Below are 20,870 nucleotides of genomic sequence, written 5' to 3'. Positions count from 1 at the left end.
CGGAGCATTGCTCCAAATACAAGCAACAACTCTGGCCGTTCTGCTCTGTTCTGCTTTCTCAGGAGGACAAGAGGCAGGCTGTAGTCACAAAGGTAATCGTCCTGTAATTCATGTATCAGCAGCACAACATGTCAGTGTGCAAAGTGTTAATAGTAAGATTAGTGCTATGGTCTGTGTTGGTGCTGCAGCCCTCACGAAACAGTGGGATTTACCGCCTGTGCAACATCTCAAAAAAATGCCTCCAGGACATCTGAATGCCTTGAGGCTAATGTTGTAGGAGGAGCGGTGGTGAAATGTTAAAACATTCTGTTATTCCACATTTAAGGTCTGTGTGTAATCCCCAGCACACCACTGTCTGCACAAAACATAAGGTCAGGGATAAAGAAACATGCGTAGAAGAAGACCAAATATTTCCAGCCGTTTCAGGAAAAACAAACGTACAAAAACACCCTTTCCTCTCAGAGCTAATGTGAACTATTCCTATCATTTCCCCGCACATTTTCAAGGTGGATCCTAGAATTATGTTTCCAAAATACCATGTGGTGTTGCTGAAAAGCAGCTGACATGAGGCATATTTTGTTGTGTGGATTCAAAACTGCTTAGATTCACCAATTTCTATCATCTCTCTTGCACACTTCCTAATCTATAACCTACATTTAGAGTTTGCAAATCCCTTTTCCAGCTTTTTCTGATGCCTCTGGGGGGCTCTTTTCATACTGGGAGAGGAGAGGAGAGGAGAGGAGAGGAGAGGAGAGGAGAGGAGAGGGGCAACCACAGAGCAACTGGGTGTTGGCAGTCGGACTGCTGGATGTGGTTTGAGAGGCCTCTATCTTCTCCCCAAGCTTGTTAAAAGAAATAATGTGGAGCAGCACTTCATCTAATGGCAAATCCACTTCTGAGGCTGGTTGCTCTAGTCAGAATTAAAACCATCTGATTGATCTTAAGGACATGAGTAATAGTGACCACCATGCTGAATCTCAGCCTGATTTCCCTGAACACACCCTAACCAGTGCTTTTGCATGGGTATAAAACACATCCTGTAGAGAAACTCTCATAGAAACAAAAAAAAATAAAGAATACAAATGAAGTGAAAATTCACAGCACATCCAATCCAAGGTGTGAAAGCAGGAATGAAAAAAAACAATGTAGATACAGGCTCTAAAATGTGTTTATTAAGTAAATTGCTGTTTCAATTTTGAAATATCAATCAGGCAAGGATAAATGGAAAATGAGAAATCCCACCATGCACTGTAATGAGAAGCTTGTTCACAAACAAACCCGGCATTGTTGTCTTCATAAAGTCGTATCTGTCGAGATTTTGGTTCTACTTTAAATCTCTTACGGGTTGTTTTGTGGGATCAGTTTTTATCTGGATGGAGGTTGGGGAAAAAAACACAGCAGGTCAGGAGGACGAGAGCCGGTGCAAGTTCCCCCAAGCACATTACCTGTTTAATAACCTGCTCCGTAGAATGACACGTTGTTAATTGTGTTGCTTGTGTTTATGCTTAGTATGAGCCGAAATAGGTCCGCTGAGACTTACACTTCTTTATTCTGTATGGGTAAACAGCATAAGAGGGATTAGGTATGAAATGATGGGCTGTTTATATCCGGAGAAGGTTCGCTATTATAAGAAAACACGGCAGCTTTAAAAGAAATAAATAAATAAATAAAATGGACAATTTGTAATATGTAAGTTCAAAATGGAATATAAATACGTAAAACCTCAGTGAGTCGCTAAAGTAAACGGGGTGCACTTGTCGCCTGGCTGTACAGAAAACAAACCTCCGGAGGAGCAGGAGGCAGGCTCATAGCGACTATACGAGCATAAAGTTTTAAAATAAACAAAGAAATCTTACCTTCAGCTCATGAATGGATATGCCTCGGAGTGGTTACACAGCTCTGCCTTTTAGTAATCCATCAGATTTGTCTCTCAAAGCAGTTCAGACGGTGCTCGTTTCAGAATAACAATACGAGCGCTACTTTTCTCTTGCGCTTTTTGTTACATGCCGCGCTCAAATCACACCTCTTCAAATCGGAATATCCATCAGAAATCCACACTAGACAAGAGATGGGATGGGGGGGGGGGGGGTGGAAAAAAAACACTTGGATGCCCCTAAACTCCTCTTAAGTAAAGAGAAAACGGACGGAACCAAGCGGGTGTCCCAGCAGCACTAGCTACGGAGCGGAACGCAGTCCCTTCCACAAAAGCCGACGGTCATCCTATTTGGAGATGAAGCTTCTTACCAGACTGGAGCGGAGCGCAGCGATCCCAGCTGTCACCCACCCGCTACACACACACACACACACACTCTCTCTCTCTCTCACACACACATGCGTTGGGAGGAGCCACGTCTATGGAACGGGAGCTATTGTGTCAATGGATGCCAGTTATGGACAACTGTAGCCTATTTCTATTTTTACGCAGCGGCAATGCACAAGAATGCGCGCTCGAGAAGGAGAAAGCTCGGAGCGCTAATAATAGTGTCGAAACAATTCCAAAAAAAAAAAAAGTGTAGAGGGGAAAATCAAGAGTTTTCTGTGAATTTAAATACGATGAAGTGGCGTTTAAGTAGACGTGCAGACTGGTCCGTTGGCTCTGTGTCATGCAAACTGTCAGTGGTAATTTGGAGGACACAATAAAGATGCTGGTGCGTCTTTACCCCTCCCGCATTACCCCCACTTTGTGCCTATGAGAACCGGAATGTGATCGGGTTCAAAGCCTCTCTTGTCTGATGCCTGTGAGCTCAGGACCAACCCCACCTTGGTGGTCTCGTTGGAGCACCGCGCGCCACACAAAAAACGCACTCAAGTGCAGTAAATAAGATATTTAACAAACGAGTCCTGGTTGTGTTTATCTGAGATCTCATCAGAAGGGTCATGGAGGTAAAGTCTGGAAAACAACAGCAAAGTTCAAAAAGCTGTTCTACAATCTGATGTCAGCATGCTCCACATATTCTCCATCTCTTTTAAACACACACAGGAGCACACAGACAGCCTCAAACTAAGCCAAAATCAACATCAATTTGTCAGATTGAAAACTGCAAGACTGCCACAAAGCAAACATAACTACTTGCACATGCTCTCAGATACACAGCATTGCTACTGCCAGCGCATGCACACACACGCATACACCTATGTAGACATCTAAATTCAAAATATATTAAAAGCTCCGGAGGGACAATGTTAATGTGTGTAAGGCTTTAGGCTTAACGTTATATAATAACAAGCCACCTGTGAAAGCAGAACAGCAGCACACATCTGTGTGTGTGCGCGCGTGTGTGCGCGTGTCTGGAGGCCTGTCAGGCACTATTGCTGTCTTGTTACTGTAACAGCGCTGCCTCCACAGGCCCTCTGCCAAACACTGTATACAGTCTTCCCTTCTTTAATTATTTAATGTAAACTAATGCATTCTTGCCTGCCAATCCTTTTCTCATCTGCTCTCATTGAGTTTGTCACAAATACAAACGTCATTTACCATCATGCAGTTGAACCATTTGACGGTGCTCTCCAGATGAAGAAGGAAACGTACTCACAGTCAAATACCTTTCTCTTCCTTCATTCTATCAGGGAGATCAATGTTTTGTTTCAAGGGTTGCTTTAAAATGCTTTTGATATAGGACAGCCGAGATAGAAATGTGAGGTATATGCAAACGCTTGCACCTCTTTGGCAATTAACAGCCTGGAATACATACATATATCATACATCTCATCTTACAGTATAATGTGCAGCGGGCTCTTTCAAGTTCATTAAAATTCTGTGTGAGAAATGCGTTTGAGTCTGAGCGTGCTGTTGACACTTGCAGGTGAATCATTATGGATACTACACACAGATGAGAAAAGCATTTTGATCAGCTCACATCAATAGTCATGCAAACGCTGCACACCTCTAAACAAATCAAACTACGGTATGTGGAACTTTTGAGCATCTCACACACTAGCGCTGTCTTGGGGTTCTTTAATCTCTCTCCCTCCATTGCTCGCCTTCTCTCTTGTCACACAAACTTTGAAGTGGAAGTGTTCTAAAATGTGGGAGGCGGGCCGGGTATAATTCAAGCTCAATAATGTCAAGATACACGCCAGTTAGTCTGAACTCTCGAAATATGCTTGTGTCAGAGCTTATCTCGCTTATCTTGCTAAAGTTGTCCCGGGCGCATCGGGATTCTGTGTGTGTGGAGGAGAGGCAGTTGAAATGGAGCAACCATCACACCCCGGACTGGGACCGACAGCAGGCACACAGCATTGAGTCTTATGGGACGCAGCTCATGCTCACATACTCAGGCTTTTTTCTTTTCTTTTCTTTTTTTTTTACATCTCCTAACTAAATTGCTACTGCAGCATTCATACCTCCCAGTCTTGTCATTCTCAGGAACTTCATCTAAATTTTATCATCTCCTGTCACAGATATTCTCTGATCTTTTTAGAAACTTCAGGTCGACTTACAACTAATTCTCACCCCTGTGCTGGCTATTAACAATCCCTTGTAGACCAGAATCCTATTTGTGTCAAGTGTGACATTGTTATATTACTATTACATCATTTTTGAAATGAATACAACTTGCTTCAATCTCTCTCCTTCTCGGACTTTACTTCTTTCTACTCTTTTCTCCCATCATATGTGAAAAGACATATCACATCACTCTTGGGTCGAGCTCACCTCTGTTTAAGTAAAGTAGGCCTGAACGCAATGGTGGCATTTGTAAGCATCCTATATTCAAAACAGAGTGAAAGTGATCTAGATTACATTTTCATTTTGTAAACATTGTTGAATAAATCCATCAGAAACTTTTTCACTGGCAATAAATCAATATAGTTTAGTCCTGTGATGACTGCTGAAGTTAGAAATCTAGCTCTGCACAGAGTCCCTCGTTAATTCTGAGGATTAAAAGGGGGCGGGTAACTCCTGTGGAACAGCAAATAACTCATAAATCATTGAAATGACAAAAGGGACTTCAATTAAACTCTTACTTTTATGAGCCCAAAATGCAGGGAAGACAGTTTCACATCTAGCAGCTTGTTGTATTTCATCGGCATTTTACTTGATTCTAAATCTGAAAAGTGCCAAAAAACTACAACTGTGAAATTTGATTGTTGCATTAAAAAGTTCTTGGTTTATTAAAAAGTTCTCTCTATGAAATGCTTTACGAGAGAGCAGTATAATAACGAAATACTGATTCATAATTAGCTTAATAATATATTTGGTAATAATAAAGTTTTTGTGATTCATAGTCCTCAAAATACTTTAATAAAATAACAAAAATAAAGTATATAATTCTTGCATGCAAGTACACTACATGAATGAATTCATGTGTTTATAGATCTGATATGTATTCAACAGATCCATGTATAATAAATAACTAAATGTGTTCATGTAAACTATTAACAACCAGCTACACGGTGGTGTATGGGTAGCACTCCCACCTCACAGTGATAACAAATAATAAAGCTTGCATGTTACCCCCTGCGCCTGTCTGGGTTTTCTCTGGTTTCCCCCATAGAACTAAAAATATTAATGTTTTGGTTAATTCTCTTATTGCCTGTAAGTGTGAGTGTGACTAAATGACTGAGGCTACAGTTAACAACCTTAGATATACAGGGCTGTCTTTGTCACTGGCCAGACTCAAGCAATCATAAACTGTAATTGTGAAGCAAAAACTACATTATAGCATGAACTGTTTCAAATCAGACTGAAAAACCAAAATAAAAAACAAACCCTTAAATATGCCCAAGAAATAGCAACAGAATGAATCCATGCATCTTCACTGGAGGTACACATGGAAAAGTTCGGTAAAAGGCCTGGGACACTGGGTGGAAAGGTTTAAATGCTGTGTGTTTGAACATCATGTCGGCCTCTTTTTCTTCAATCCAAGTGAGACATATTTCAACATATGCACTTGGAAGCACCTGCTTCCCCATCAGTAAGTAGACTGGTATGATAATGCTTGTTAAAAAAACAACATGTCACACAAGCAATCTGTCGCGGGTCCGCAGTACTCCGGTTTTTTTATATTTTCGTCTGCTCGAGTCCCTGGGGTTTTGTTGTACCTTTTTATGACAATGTGCTATAGGTGATGGGATGTCCATTTGAAACCTGCTGAGCCGTGTGCTTTATCGCTGGACCCAGGAAGGAGCATCATTTGTTCAAAACTGCCATTGCTTCTGTGCCTGAGTCCTAATGGCTGCTGCTCACCTGTGGATCATACAGACAGCCGAGAAAGAAACAGAGCCCATTTACAGAGGTATCTGGGACGATACTGTTCCCAGCTGATCATTGAATCCGTCTACTACTTCTCCTCTTAGCACTTTAATGGGCACTGCTGCTTGAATAGTTTCCCCAAGGAGTGGAGAGTGAAAAGTAGTAAATACAGTGTGCACCTTTACAAATGGTTTTGAATAACATACTCTCTACTGATAAACCTCACCATATGTGACCTTTGGAGCACAACGAATTGCATTTGCATTCACAGCATACACAGCGTTGCACTGTTTCTGTCAGCTTGGAATTGATCATCATGGACGGTGCTGAAAACAGATGGGAAAGTCTTGACTGGTAAAACAGCTAAAGGCCTGGTAGTTATATTATTGGTTTTTGTAAACATAGCAAAGGTTCAATACAATTTTTTTATATTTCATTGGTTGCATTTGCAGGACTTCCAGGAGAACAAGCAATTTCATAACTTTTAAAAATAAAATTTCTTTCCTGGAAGTATCAGTTCGTACAATGATTTCAATCTGTCCATCTTATGAACCCACTTTGCCCAATTTACTGTCTCAGGGCTTAAGTTTATACTAGTAGACATTTTCCAAAGAGCAGGATGCACCTTTGATAGGTCGCAGTCCATCACAAGACGGAAACAATCACCTACCGATGGATGCAAAGCTACCAGCATTTAAGAGTCACCAATGAACCGAACAGGTGTATTTGGATTGTGGAAGCTGGAGGAGCACACAGTGGAAATCCAAGCAGGCACAGGTAGAATATGCAGACTCCTCACGGAAAAGCCAAACCCACAAACCAAACTGTGATCGTTTACAAACTGAGAGACTCCATTATGATTAACATAGTATTGCTAATGCATATTTTCATCTACTGACCTATCTTTGGTACTTTTTTTCTCCACTATATGGTTTGTGTGGTGTTGAAGTTGTTCCCAACTGACTGAGGGTGAAGGCAAGTTACGCCCTGAATAGGTCAACAATCCATCACAGGATAAACACAGAGACACAATCAATCACACACACACATACACAATCAAATTCAGAGCGAAAGTCAATTTAGAGTTACTAATTAGCCTCAAACTGGGTCTTTTGGACTGTTATAGGAAACCTGGAGAAAGAAAGAAAGAAAGAAAGAAAGAAAGAAAGAAAGAAAGAAAGAAAGAAAGACGCACACGGGTATTGATACATTTTACAAAGTCTGCAATGACAATTTGCTCACTGACAGAATAGTATTCAAATTATTGTAAGTTCTGTCTTTTTAACTGCTTTGTAATTACAATAAAGGGTGAAACAGTATACGACTGTGCAGGAAGCATCAGCACATTCTCTCTGCGCGGGACAGAATCGGCTGTAAATCATGATAATAATAGCAAATTGTTCGACTGATTTCTTGTAATGTTCCACAAAATCAGATAAAAAAAAAAAAAAAACAGATTTTCTGATGACCCAAATGTTTCATCCAAAGTTGCACACTGAGGAAAAACTAGGTAAAAGCGCTGCTTGTTAAATAGCCCCGGTGTTGAGCTACTGCGAGCAACTGCAGAATAGATAAGATGCAATTACAGCATACCATTTAAATATTTACATATGCAGACCCTCAGTCACCCGCTTTTCATCAGAGGTACACATTTGTTTGAAATCAGGAGCCCAAAATATCCGCCCCTACTGTGTCGAGCTCAGGAAAATGAAGCACACAGGCTCACGTTGGACTGTTAGACACTTTGATCAATGGTCTACACCCAGCTATAATTTAACACTTAGCCTTGATGGAGGGAAATTACTCAGTTGTTGTCACTGTACTTTTTTTACTCTTAAAGGCCATGAGTTTGTTTCTTGCTGAAGTGAATCAAACAACATTCAAGCTCAAGGAAGTTAAAGCAAATTTCCGTGCGTTTGAACCTTACATTTGGGTGTTTTTAACAACTCGAACATAAATCACAGTCGGACTATTATAAAAACAAAAGTTAAAACATTTTACATTCATTTGAAACTATAGAAATTCTTTTTGGTGGATATAGCATATGTTTGGGAAACAGTTATTAGTTACTTTTCTAAGTAAAGCTAATTTTTAGTTACTTGAACAAGAAATCACAAGCTACTTGTAGACTTGACTTTTGTGTCTTTTGTCCGATTGACAAGAAAAAACCTTTGTGTGACTTTATTTGTACGTAGTTGTATTTCAGTGTCAGCACTGTGTTGATCAGCACAATGACTTATTTACTCTCTTACACAATAATGTTTTCAAGTGAAAATGAAAAACTTTCTCTCCGTCTGTTTATGCGCACCAAAGCCATAGTAAATTGTTAATCTGCACATGTGCCAGGAGATGGACAATAGCAATAATGGCGGCCAGAGTTTCATGACTCCAAGTCCATATTCTCCCGGGACTTAGTTTGACACTTAAGAGTCACCTGTAATTGCAATACAACTTTATTGTTTGTCCATATGTTTGTGCACTCACGCTTAATGTTTATGGTTTATTGTTCTCTGCACACCTGTGTGGTGTCTGTACAAAAACAACAGCACCAACTCGTGGCCTGGCAGGTTAACTACATGTTTCTGCAGTTTCTGTATAAATGGACTTCATTTTCAAAACGTTGCCATGTAAACACAAAACTTACCTAAAAAGAAAATGCGAAAATTATGCATCTCAGCTTGAATCGTTGCGTAAACAGGTTTGGCTGATGGATCATCCCAACAATTCGGCTTTATTGTGTCAATCAGTCAACATAAACCATTTCAAACCAAGCCTATTTTAAAAACCTTCTGTTCCATGATGAAATAGCCTAATATTATCAAAGTCTGAGGAATTTCTGCTTTGTTGTATATTTTGTGTGGGATAAAGTGGCAGAGCAGTAGCATCTGAAACATGGCAGGTGGTTTTGGGAAATTACGTTAAAGAGATTTTAGTATTTAGCAGTTTATTTTGTTGGTGTTGATGCTGTTTGAAACATGTTAAATGTCTTTTATGTTCTTGTTGCTGGAGATATGTTTAATGTGATGTGTAACATTGCTATTTATGTTGTTTGTGGTAATGCATTATTAACACTTTACAGCCAGAACTACTGCCATAACAGCAACAAGTTACTTTATAATGCATTATTTCACAATATGAGTCATGTTTAAAAAAAAAACAACAACGTACTAACAACTTTTATTATATATTGAACAATATTTGGTGAAAAATGTTTATTGGCAGAAGTTCCGCACATTTTGTTTATGTATTTTTATGTATTTGAACTGTGCATCCTTGCTTCTTTTTTTTTTTGGTAACGTGTTTATGTGCGTTGCACATCTGATATGCCAGCTTCTGCTTGTCAGGTAAGCTGTCAAATCCCTCAAATCAAGGGCAATATTTAACGCGTCCGGAAGATAGAGTGTCAGTTTCTGCATAAAGTCAGAAGTGCATCCGAACAGAGAAACTGTGATAGTGTTGCCCCTGAGCAGCAGAATAATGATCCTGAGACGCCTGACAGTTATTTGTCACCGTGAACTGCCGCTCACACATGTGCTCCTATGGACATCTGTATATGTGGAAATCAACACACATGAGCACGCACGTGAACATTTCTGAATGCACACAGTACCTGCGAACGTGAGCGGAACTAGCAAAAGAACACTGTGCAGCTGGTGGCATTAGAATAATTGAAAGATAACAGTAAGTGTTGCAGGAAATGGGAATCACTCAGCAATACAGGAAGAGCATCTGCATTTCTAGCACCATCCAACTGGCACGTCACACTTTCACACAATTTTAATTGGTCTCACAGAAAATTGGAGATGCCTTTCCTTCTGTTTCATTTTTTTTTTTTACAGTCAGTCTGCATTCCCTCTTCCACTGTTTTTGTACTTTATTCAGAGATGATAGATTGCTGCTAAACAATCATGTTGTTCCAGAAACATGTGTGCATGCCAGAGTTGTAATGGTAAAACGCTGTAAAGAAAAGCTGAGACCTGCAGAATGAGGAAGTCCTGAAAGACCCTGCACACCATGTCATGTCTCCTTTACTTCAGAGGACGTTACAAAGACATGCATACATTTCATGTGTACCTTAACCTAAAGCAATATTGCCAGTTTTCTGAAGACAGCCTCTGAATAAGCCTGACCTTTACGTGACCTTTAATCCTGTTTTCACCTCAAAATGCTTGGATTTACATTGTGAAGGTGCCTTAAGAAAGATGTGTCTCCATGATACGATTGGGTAACCTGTCACTTTCACAGACATACACACACGCACACACACACACACACACACACACACACACACACACACACACACACACACACACACACACACACACACACACACACACACACACACACACACACACACACACACACACACACACAAACACACACAAACACACACACACACACACACACACGGCCTGCTGGGCCTCGCCTCAGCCAGCTTCAGTTTCCTGTGTGCATCCAGGTTTGCATGAAAGCCATGAATAAGTCAGCATTTCTGCATGATAGGTCTGTAACTAGGAGTGACAGTTCGAGAGCATGCTCTTTACAATCTCAGATGGGTTTGTGTGGGTGTACTTGTGCGGGTAAGTGTGTGTGCATGTATGTGGCAATGAGGAGCGGGCTGAGTGCTTCTGCATGTGTCCTCCCCGCTGCTTCATCTACCTCACAAATGGACGTCACGCTGCTGATGAGGTCTGAAAGAGAGAGCAGTTGTTGACGTCAGCTGCAAAGGGAGCTGTAAGGTGAGGAATTGCTCTGGCTGAAAACGGGCCATCAGGTAATGAGACACCATCATTACTGGGTCGATTTATATTTATCTGTCATAAGATATTGTAAACTGTGTTGATATCCCATTTTGCAGAAAATAGATGTTTAGGTTTTATCACGCCGCCTAATCTTCTTGAGCGGACAGTTAAAGAAGAATTACTGTTCCCGTGAAGAAGATTATATCAGTGATAAATCCATGTCCAAACGCAAATATTATAGTCTGATTGTTGTACGTTGTCTATTAAATGTTTTCATCTAGTTCCAGCCATACCACTCAGCAGGCATGGATCTGTCTGATCTTGACAGAGAGGCAGTGTGGGGCCCCTTCACTACTTATGTGGTAGACCGGCTGGGAAAAACAGGTGCTGCAAGCTCTCCATAGTTTTCTGGTCGCTGGCTGACCTGCAGGCAGTAATTCCCACTTTCTACTTGGGTTTGTGTTGCTACTGGGCAATCTTTTTAATTGACAATTGGGGTAAAATAAAGTTATTCTGATGCATGGAAGTTAATGGCTCCAGCAATGTTTTTAACACCCAATAATCCATGATTACTCCACAGTTTCCATGTTTGCTGGTTTGTTTGGGGCTCACGTTGTAGCCAAGCAACTGTATTGTGAAGCCCTCAGCTTTAATACATCATAGCATAGCGGCCGTATTTATGTCTCCAGTATACAAAATCTGTGTCGTGCATAATTTAGATTTATTGTAGAGCATGAGTGCTAATGCTTTGCACGCTCCAAATGTATGTGTTCAGTTGATTTTCCACAGGATGGTAATTCTTGTGTTCTCACAACCAGCTTCACCAGACAAACTGCAGAAACAACAGGCCCAACCAGCTGCAGTGTTTTGGGGCTAATGCGTTATAATGTCAAGCCTTATTGTAATGCCAATACGTCTGGCAGTGATGCACTAGTAAATGAATAAGAAATTAATTTGGCAAGCACCATAATTGAACCTGCTTGTCATTCATGGGAACAACTGTGGAGCTGCTGTGTCCCTGTGTCCTGCTCCCAATGTGTTACCCTCAGCATTCGCAAAGCCTTTGTTTCTCCTCAGTAGCTGTGGAGTATTCTTGGCACATATAAACATTATCAAACCTTCGTGAGAGCCATGTGCATTTTGGTGGTTTATCTCGGCTGTTTTGTTGTTCTTCCTCCCATTGTTTTCACTTCAGGAATCCAAATTCTTTCTACAACAGGTGTTATGCAGATTTGTGCATGACTGCCAGAAAACGCATCCAGTTCATGAGCGCATGTCCAGTTTGGGGGAAAAATAGACTTTGATAATGACGTATTAATTCAAACATGTGTGCACCACCATTTTTACTTCCAACTGACTGGTGATGAAATAATCAAGTCAAATCCATCCATCCGTATTTGTTAAGTCAAAAACAAATAAAGAGCAATTTACTTTTTCCAAGAGGCCAGTTACTTTTATTGTCTTAGTGAAGTCATTGAGTAAACTGAAGTACTGATTTGCATTCCTCTTAAACTTCTTTAGGTTTATCGCAAATAAAACTATACTCAATATACAATTTGCCACATTGTGTGACAAAAAGATTTTGAAGCACAACAGGAAGCGCAGGTGACCTCTGTCTCCTTGCTCTGTCTACATGAGCAAGCAGGATATTTGTGTACAATACAGTGTACCGTGTTGCACCTACGGATGCATATCAGGTGTTGAGTGAAATTGATTTTATGCAGAAATGATGCTCCAGAGCACAGCACCGCTGAAGAACTACAATGGCATACAAAGTGGAAACAGATGTTCCCCTGACATTGCATATTATTATTCCCATCTTTATCGAGGCCCGTTCATCCAGATCAAAATCCCGATTCAGAGTTGACTCCAGCGTCTCAGTGTTCTCCCCCAGCTCCAGCTTTATCTTCACCTTGAGTATGGCGGCTCATTTAATGACATGTACACACAGCCCCTACTGAATAAGTCATCCAGCCTGTGCTTACACACCCATAGTGCTCATCTATTTTTCAGCCAAGGGAATTTTGGTCTTTCCATCTCACTGCCACACTGTCTGCCTGTCCAGGTCTCTCCATCTGTGTCTGTTTTGTTTCTGCGTTCATAGCATAGTTTTTTTCTCCTGCAATCATATCCTGGTATCTTCAATGTCAGAGTCTTCCTTGTTTCCTGTTGAGAACTACAGGTTTGTTTCTATTGACTTGTGGTTGTTTGACTGGTTGGGGTTGAGTGTTTGGGATGCAGGTAACAGTAGGAGGGGAAACTATTGGCTTGGATTGGACTTTGCCCGACATATCCACAATATTTGCATGTTGTGAATACCTCCACCACAGCTGGATAACTCCTTTCCTTGAAGGTGAAAGTCCAAACATTCAGCTTTGCGTAGATTTTGCATTTCTACTTTATCCGCAACGATAGGGCAAAAACACCTTCAAAGATACCAAATATTGAGCTTTTTTTTTTTTTTTTAACAGTGTCATGGCAGAATTAATGTCATTATGATCAAGCCCTGTGCATTCCTCCACAGACAGACCTTGTCTTTGAACTGCTAAATGATTGATGGGTGAGATGAAAGTGAATGTAGGTCACTGTGGGTGAGGGTCGGCAGAAGCAGCATAAATCAGACAGGGATAATAACTAGATATCATGGAGGATAATGGCCCAACCAGAGCCACTACAGGTATATTCAGCCACTATAACTCAACAATCTGCTACCGCCACTGAATGCCGGATTGCACATTTTACTGCGAACAGATAATTTGATGTTGTAGAAAAACACCGAGAGTTTTAATGGTTTGAACGTGAGGTGTTTCCTGATTTGAGGTCACATGAAGTGAACTGTGTTTAACCAACAGCAGTAACAGGTACAATGATGGGTCATTTAAAAGACTGTGATACAAACTACACAGCTCCTTTTTTCTCTTTCTACATGGACTTAATTTGGACACACCCGAGTCAAGTTTTAAATGAAAAGAAAAGACCCCCCTTTTTTTTTTTCCTTTTTCATCTGCAGTGTTCTCACACCAGCTGATTGCTCTTCAGACGCGTGTTATTTGAGAGAGACGTGTTCTGGACGTCTGTTTTGTGATCTCTATTTAAATCATGTAAAAATATTCTTGTTTCCTCATTAACGGAATTCACTTCACATTTTCTCAGACAGGAGAATGGAGCCAGACAAAGAATGATGCCAAAGAGTCTGACGATGAAGAGGCTGGAGCTCAAAGAAAGTCAAAACACATTGACGCAAATACAGCTCAAACACGCTGTGAACTATAGAGCAACGTGCTGCTGAAAACGAGGAGAACTCTACAGTAACAAGAGTACACCTGCACAACTTTTTCCACTTAAAATCTGATTTTTGTGGGACAGTTTCAGTTTTAGATAAGAAGCAAATTACATCCAGTTGCCTCTGTTTTGATGCAGCCAGAGTGTTTTGCTAAGATGGCTCAAGAATGTTTCAAATTTGCACAAGACAGAAAATGAAGACATCAAATTATCACCTCGATTTATCATTTTAGTCAATAGCCATGCAGTATTCTATGACAGTACACTGTTTTGTGCCATGAAGTATTCATGACGACTTAACATCCATATTGCATTACCTCTTGCCCCAGATTTCAGCCGGATTTTTGACACACATTAGACTGTGCTGGGCTCTCTTGGTACACAGCCAGTCCTCTTCTCACTTGCTAAAAACCCAGCTGAGAATTTCCTCTGGACAAATTTGGTTCAATCTCTGATCTATCTGAAAGGAGCAGTGGGTGTGTAGCATCTCTGTGGCACTCTAGAGATCAGCTGCAGACTCAACAAAGCCCATCAGTGAGAGAGGCCTCGATGTTCTCTGTATCTGAGAGAGAAAATAACAGAGGGAAATTGGGGGTAATGCGAGCTATCAAAAGAGCAAAAAGGCACAAATAAAAGGCCAAGAAAGAAGAAAACTGGAGAACAGATGGACGGAAAAAAGATGGGAAAATCATAAAGGCCGGAGTCAGACGCGATGAAAAAGAGGGCGAGGGCCATAAAGAGGTAAAGGCCTAAAGGAGTTGTGTTGTCAGCACAGAGAGGACGGCAGGTGATGGAAGGATAATGACAGAGGGAGGAGCTTTCCTGACCCCTCATGACCTCTGACTGAATCCGGCTGCTGGGAAGAGCAGAAGGAAGTGGGCGCAGCAGCAGCAGCCCTAATGCGATGGGATATCCTGCCGCCTGCCTGCTAACCCCTTTTCCTCTGCTGGCCTGTGTGTTCCCAACATTTCATGGTCACCTCTGCGGGATGGCGGCGCTCAGGAGCAACACGACATGCAGCAGAAATACACCCATAAACAACTAGAGCAATGATGCACACATGCACAAACACAGATGGACGCAGGTATGAATGTGCATGCAGGCCTTTGTACATGCTGACAGCCAAAAAAGCATATGCAAACAACCACACACTCACTCACACACACGCACACACACGCATACACACACGCACAGACAACTCCAGTTGACTCGACACTCAGAGCCAAGGACACTTTCACTCAGGTCACCGCATTACGCGGAAATGAAGGGCAGTGTTGAAATCATAGAACAGAGGGCAGAGAGCCGGTGGATTACAAACACAGAAAGTCTGCCAGAGATGGCAGCAACAAAAACAGTATTATCAAGCAGTGCTGTTCAGCCAGTTTACTGAGTGCAAACAAAGCCCATTATCCCTCTCTGTACAGTTTTATACATTTACAGCCACATGAAAGCTTTGCCTTTACAGAGCCGTTTAAGGGATACACATAATTACCCAAAGATGAGACAATTCATCATTTTGTGATTACTGAAGTCAAATGCTAAACAGCTAGTCTCTTCAAAAGAACATTTGTTTTATTTGCCATGGTGTGTCATTATGCTTAGTTACTCGTGTCTCCATCTGTCAGGCAAAGTTCAGCTACATGTGGGTATGCTCTGCTGTGGAAAGGCACCATCTCTTTACCCCCCTCCCAACCCCACAACCGTGCCCCCCCACCCAGGAAACATCAAAGCCTGGCCCCACTGAAACTTCAAGCCCATTTTGGCATAGCCCTCCTACCTCTAGATCCAGTAATTACAGCTCATACAAGACATCAACATTATTACTCGTCGAACCACTGTATAATAATACCACAAAGCACTTCAAAGAGACAACTCACATTTCAAGGGAAAAATAAAAGCTCATGGATTATGCATTAGGAAGGACTGATTCAACCTTTCAGAGCAGCTGGGGCTCAGTTCGCAATATTTGGAGTGGGACCCCGAACTTGTAGTTAAGATTTATGTTGGCGTGATTTTAAAGTAAATTTGACATGTCTGTTGAAACGGGACACAGCCGGTGATTTGAGGTATTTTTAACCACCCTGCTCATTTGCATTTACAATGTAGAGCCTATTTCACATGTAACATGTAACAATAGGATTATGCCGCAGCCAAGTGTGAATTTAGGCAGAGGGGTTAAATTGCTGTGCCTTGACAGTTAAGAGAGCCTTGCAAATACAGAGGTATTTGTATGCTTCAATACTGCCATCTTGTGTTTTGTCTGATATGAATCTAATTATTGGTCTTTTCATAGTTTCTTCTTCTGCTTAGACACATTTTCCTCTCTATCAAAAGAGAAAAATCATTGATATAGAGAGGAAGTCGCTCATTGATCATCACATCGAAGGACATGATATTTCCCCATGCAATGAAATTGTGTCTCAACTACAATGGTACGAGAAAACACCACAGTGCAGATTTTATTAACGGAGCATTGTGAGCATTTATGATGTGTGATGGAAGCTGTGGATCTGGAAAATCAGTTTATTTCTTTATGCCCACCAATCACCATGTTGGCAGCATGAGTAATGGGGGTCCATATCCACAGCCGGAGCAACAAAGCATGTGAAGTATGGAGATGATTGCTTGTTTATCCCATTGCTGAGCACGTGCATCAATATTTGTTGTAAAATGTTACAGATAAAAACAAGGGAAAAAGTTGGCCTCAAGCATAGACTGCATTGTTGCCCAATACACAGTTTACAGGCCACAAATTAGACTTCTAGTTTTATTCAGTTATGATTGTGGGTGTAACTCACTGTGTTGAAAGATCACAATTTCAATCGTCATCATCATCATCATCATCATCATCAGTCAAGCAAAGCAATACAAAAAATAACTTATTCAGAAATAGACGTTTGTCAAAACCATGGATATATGTTATTTGTGTATTTTGAGCTAAATTGGAGAAGTAAATGATAGCTCTGGTGCAGATTCGGTCTTTTCTATGATCTTTTTTTTAAATGATATTGCTTTAAAACTAAAGTATTATGCCCATTTATTCCACACTGAATATTTTGAGTAATTCCTGTAAATAGATATTTCACATTGACAATGAATGACATTTTTAATCTTTAATTCTGCCCCAGTTGAGTTTGAAAGTTACTCAAACATTTCACAAACAAAATCATTTTGGCCAGAAATGATAATCATCATCAGTATATTCTTTTCCCTCACTAACCTAAAGTAAACATCACTTCCAATGCCTTTCCCATCGAAAATAAAATGAAAAAAGTGTACTTAACTTTATTTCTTTGTTATCTTCACCAAAGTAGCAGTTGATAAGGAATGAGACACTTGGACACAAAATTGAAGAAAACAGGAATATCTTTAACAGGCTATAATCTTTATTCAACAACGAGATTGATGATGGACGGTTTGGATGAAGATGTGACCAGATGTCATTGAAAATTTATGGTTTTTTTTAATATATATTTACATTGTAAATGAAAGGAAATTGAAGAAATATATTGATCTTTATTGTCCGTATGAATGTGTGTGTCCAGAATAAAAAGCAATGTGATATTTCACTCAGCCATAAAACAAAGCTCCATCCTTGATAATGCCATGACCTACTTCCATACTGGGAAATCAACAGTTTCATCATGACTGAATGTATCCAACCTTCCTTAATGTCGCTAACATGTCAGCCATTTTAATTAGTCATGGAGAATGTCTGTCCCATTTATTTCAACATGCCGTAATTGAATTTGAAGGTGTCAACCCCCATCCTCATTCATGTTCCCTCACAACAGTGCAGCTCAAACTGAATGTGTGAACATACAGTGAGATTTATCATGTAGGATATAAAAGATGGCACCGTGTGTTGTGTTTTGTTATGCATTCATTCAAAACTGTATTAGTTTCATCTTTCAGTCAAGCTCATACTAATCTTTAACACATCTTTATGAAGACGAAATAACTATAGGATATATGTGTGATTATAAATTTAAAACTATATTGGATCACATTGGCAGGAATGCTTGTCCAGTTCGGATACTGTATTTGGACTGGTTGCAGTAAAGTGGCAAGTGGTGTACTGAACAACATTGACACCCTGTGGTTATTTTGGTTCAGTGCACAGACTTAAAACAACAGGACTGCATATACAGTATGGCAAACATTTTAGGGCATCTATCCATCTTCCTTACAGATTTGTCTAACTGGGATCACATCTCTGGGATCCCAGCTGACTATAGAGGAAGGCAGGATACGCCCGGGACAGGTCGTCAATTACACGCATTCACGCATACAGCCAATAACAGAGTCACACATGAACTGGATTACCAGAAAGAAAACACAAACAGAAACAGAGGGAACACGCGAACTCCACAAACTGTGTGGCCCAGCATGAGAAATGTGAAGAAAAAAATCAGAATGTAAAAAATGTGTTTGAATGCTGCAGATTTTAAAAACATTTATATTCACTGTACTGTAATGAAATCCACCCACTACACAGTACTGATGAATGTCGTATGCCCAATGTGCTTTATTCAAACCTAATGTCATTTCGCAGTATTCATTCAGTGCAGCCTGACTCTTCACGTCATTCCAGACTGTCTCCACAATGACAATTTTGTGGGTTTTGTAGCAGCCGTAACATCTGTTGCAGTGCTGGCAGTAGTTTTTATGAGTTCCGTAGTTTGGGGCCATTGTCGTGTTTCAGAATGAATTTGGGACAAATCAAATGTCTCTGATGATTTTGCATACATTGATAAGAACCTGCCTGCAGCTCTAAGCTATGAGGACACTATTTATTCAGATCAAATTTGCAGAAAATAAGGAAGTACAATCATGTTTTCTGTTTTCTCCTGGTAGCACGTAGCCCTTCAGGGACCAGACTGTTCTTAGCTGAAGTAAAGCATATTCATCCTGGTAATTTCTCAACACGTATGCTGTGGTGTTTTCATGCAGAATGAGTCCAGGCCTGCAGTGACTTCTGCAGTGTTTTCCTCAACAACAAGTTTTCTATAAACACAATTTTTTACCAAACCTCTCTTGCACATTGGTTTCTGCCAGCTTTGATCTGATGGGGCTGTCAGACGTCATGTACCTTCAAAATGGGATTCATTCGTGGTCGTCAACTATTCCTGTTTGTCTGTGCTTCATTAGACAGATCTGTTGCAAAATCTCTGCACATGAGAAATCCCTTTGATGTGGAAAGTTCATATAGCAGTCCTCACCCACATTTATTTCTCCAATATGGATTTGGCCTTTTCAGTGAACTTCACCAGTTAAACCCTCATGTTATTTGGGTAAATCCATTGTGCTCATTGTGCTCATATGTTTGGCAATTTCATTCAGAGTTGACTAGGATTTATGAATACCGATAATTTATGCAAATCATTGTGCTATTTTATTTCATGGCACACAGATACTGTATCTCATCAGCATCTTCTAGACTTTCCAAAACGAAAAAAAATGTCTGGTTCGAAGTTTTATGTATCTAATGAATGGCAGGTTTTTCCTTTTGGAACAACTGGTTGGCGCAGCTGAGCCACATATGCTTTTCAGTCCCATGTATGAACGTCAAACTCAACCAGGTGACTCTCTAAGGTTCTCAGCTGAGAATTGCTAATATGTAAACTGCCTACAGAGTGTGCAAACAGCTGACGAGGCCAAGGGGCTCATGAACCAGCTCAGGGACCCTTCTTGGTTCTGCTGTTTTTGAGTTCCGTCAATGGGAAAGCAATGATCTGTGTCTACAGTCGCCTGCCATCAGAAGCCCGATACAAATCCTTGGAGCTGTGGCACGCACAAGAAAGGTCTGACTTCTTGGAGTCAACTCTCAACAATCAATGCAATCCTCATTGTAGAATTTCAAATAAAAGCTTAAAAATTGGTGTTTTCCTGCCCTCACCCACAGTAGGCTGGAATATGTATATTAACACTTTTTTATTTTATTTTTATTTTATTTGTAAACCAGACTAAAGACTCAGACTGACATTTTAATTTAAGAGTGGTTCAATAGTAGGCCAATAAAAGTGTGTGTAACATCCCACTATGTCACCTGCATAGTGCTTTTCACTTCAGGTGGTGAATATGGGCTTTGCAAAGGCACCTCTAACAGCTATAACTACTGGAAAAAGCTGGAAACAGCTAAAAGTGCTCAATTTTCTTTTAAAGGGAGCTGAAACAGCCAAACTCAGCAAACAAAAACAGAAAAGTGGATAAATGAGTAAAAATAGCTTTTCAGCTTGGCGGAAGGCAACCCTCCAGTGACCCGAAAGGAACTCTTGCATGTCTGAAACCTGGGTCATGTGGGAAGATCAGACAAAACAGCTTTCAGTGGCTCAGAAAAGTTTTTACAGAAATTTCAACACGGCAGCAGACCCTGAATGCAACATCTAACCTACCTAAACTTACATCCACCCAAAATGCACCACTCTCTGTTTGAAGTGTTTCAGGGGAGCTGACATTAATAGAGAGAACAGAAGTGAAAACAGCACATTTTTCTCTGGGAAAAGTCGACCACTGAAATAGTCACTTTAACCATCTCCAGATTGTTGACTAATTTGTTCACAGACTTCAAAAGCCATTGTGTTTAATCAGCAATGGGCTTGTCAAGGATTCCGCCACATTTTCTTATTTCAAAAGAAAAACTATTGCAAATA

At 40.6% G+C, this 20,870-nt stretch overlaps 1 protein-coding gene across 4 annotated transcripts in view; it reads right to left on the bottom strand.

Annotated features, from left to right (window-relative positions):
• The window catches only part of sema6a (sema domain, transmembrane domain (TM), and cytoplasmic domain, (semaphorin) 6A), a 105,607-nt gene extending 103,294 nt beyond the window's left edge, over positions 1–2,313 (bottom strand). For 2 of the 4 annotated variants that reach the window (XM_080468270.1, XM_080468271.1), the window contains exon 1: positions 1,857–2,305. The gene's annotated coding sequence lies outside the window, so the exon portion shown is untranslated. Of the gene's footprint in view, positions 1–1,856 lie in introns of all 4 variants that reach the window. The other 2 variants (XM_080468272.1, XM_080468273.1) reach the window with 2 other exon arrangements.
• Between the last annotated feature and the right edge of the window lie 18,557 nt (positions 2,314–20,870).

The sequence above is a fragment of the Lipophrys pholis genome (assembly GCF_963383615.2).
Source record: "Lipophrys pholis genome assembly, chromosome: 7".
Classification (NCBI taxonomy): domain Eukaryota; kingdom Metazoa; phylum Chordata; class Actinopteri; order Blenniiformes; family Blenniidae; genus Lipophrys; species Lipophrys pholis.
Note: the sequence above shows the minus strand (reverse complement) of the source record. Positions and strands in the feature narration are given on the sequence as shown.